Source organism: Habropoda laboriosa, unplaced genomic scaffold (genome assembly GCF_001263275.1).
Source record: "Habropoda laboriosa isolate 0110345459 unplaced genomic scaffold, ASM126327v1 scaffold822, whole genome shotgun sequence".
Lineage (NCBI taxonomy): Eukaryota > Metazoa > Arthropoda > Insecta > Hymenoptera > Apidae > Habropoda > Habropoda laboriosa.
Genome location: NW_017100914.1, coordinates 345,745 through 347,695, shown reverse-complemented (window position 1 = coordinate 347,695; position 1,951 = coordinate 345,745).

Sequence of the window (1,951 nt, the reverse complement as noted above, 5' to 3'; positions counted from 1 at the left end):
ACTTTACATTTGTTTTTTTTATTTTTCTTTGTTTCTCGGCTGAATTCGCAAATGGCATATCGAGATGACCGTGTTCGTAAATCCTAAGTGTTTAAATGTCTCTCTCTCTCTCTCTCTCTCTCTCTCTCTCAAACTCTCTCAATCTCTCTCACACTCACGAAACGTCACGTTCTCTCTCTTTCTCTCTCACACATCCGTGGGTATCATAGAGACTCGCAAATAATCTCGCTTTCTTTTTCGCAATCGAAGAATCATCTTTTCTGTTTTCTCTACGCACGCGTTCCTCTCGTTTACCGCTCTCTTACTCACGCATCTCTTACTAGTGCATCGAAAAAATTGGGCGATTCGTAAACTCCGCCGTTTTAACTAACGCTCTGTACATATGCGGACGCACGGTATAATAACTGCATACATGCGCGCGTGTGTTTCTGTGTGTTTGTGTGTATATATATATATATGTATATACTTTGTCTTCCTTTTAATGCATCTCGTTTCGCGTAATTTGCATATGGTTCTTTCTGATGTAGCGTAACCGAGTGTGTATATTTGCTACTGCACGCGTAAATACACGTGCGTGTGCATGCGTGTCATTGTGATTCGTTTAAAAAGCCGCCGACGCGTGTGAAAGCGTACATTATACGGTGTCTAGAGAACGTATCCGTTCGTGTATAGGCGTGTACACATGTTTAGGTGTTTTACGAGTGTTTATAGTGGTTGCGTGCGTGTGTGTGTGTGTGTGTGAAGTGCGTGTCGGTGAACGTTGCCTGTGTTTTCCCTTGCTGGCTCCTCTATAGGGTCATGCATATACGCCATTATGGTAAATCAATGATACAATAATTCGCGTACGGGTAATATGTATGTCTGTACCGAGGTTAATGCAAGTAATCGATTGGACAGCTATACAATAGCCGATTAAATTCAACGGTCATCGTTTCGGCATTGGACGAGGCCAGCAGACTTTCGACGATACAACAAACGCTCGGGGCTCAGCGTTACTCTTACGATCGTCATATCTTCCGACCCTGTATAACATCTAACGCGTCTCCTCTTTATTCCTTTTGCCCGCGATCGCTATCTCTCTGTTCTTCCCTTATCGATACCGTATCATCTTTAAAACCAGGTCGCGCACATTCTCTCCTCCCTTCCTCTCTTCCTATTGCTTCCTCTATTCTCTTCCTCTTCGTCTATCTACGCCGCTCTAACTTACATAGAAACCTCGCGAGTTCGAATCCGTCGATCTCACCCCCCCGCGTTTTTCCTTCCTTCTCTTTCTTTCCCTCCTTCCTTCCTTCTGCTCGTTTTCATCCCTCGCACGATAAGCAGCGCAAACAGTCATCCATGTAACACGCGTGTCAACGTCTGTATGTACCTAACCTCCCACTCGTTTTCCTCCTTCTGTGCTTTATTCGTCCTCTTTTCTCCCTCGTTGCACACCCGGGAAAAGGGGAAAAGTGCTTCGACGACGCCGGGGCGAGAGAGAAGTGCCATTCCGGCATTCAGTCGGCAAAGAGCGCGCTGGGAAGTGGCGGACACGGGCGCGCGCGCAAGAAACAAAGAAAAAGGGCGAAGCCCACTCTTGGCCCTGCCTAGGCGCCCTAGTCGCCTCCACTCCTGAATCTCTCACCCTTACCTGACTGCCCTTCACACATCCGTGTCGGGGTTCTCCTCTGACCGTGTGTCGTCTTTCGTCGTCGTGTCCGAGAATCGGCGCGTCGAAGAATTCGTTTTAACCGTATGTATTTCGCATTTCGCTTAATCGTGTATTTTATTCCCCCTTTTTGTTTCTCGTTTCTCCGCTTCTACGCACGCCTGGGCAAAAGAAAGAAAGAAAAAAAAAAAGGAAAGAAAGAAACTCGAAAGGCCAACACAGAGAGAGAGACGTTTCTTTCTTTTGTTGTTGTTGTCTTCTCTCTTCCCGGGTGCGAACGTTTCGTTATTTACGCGTGTAATA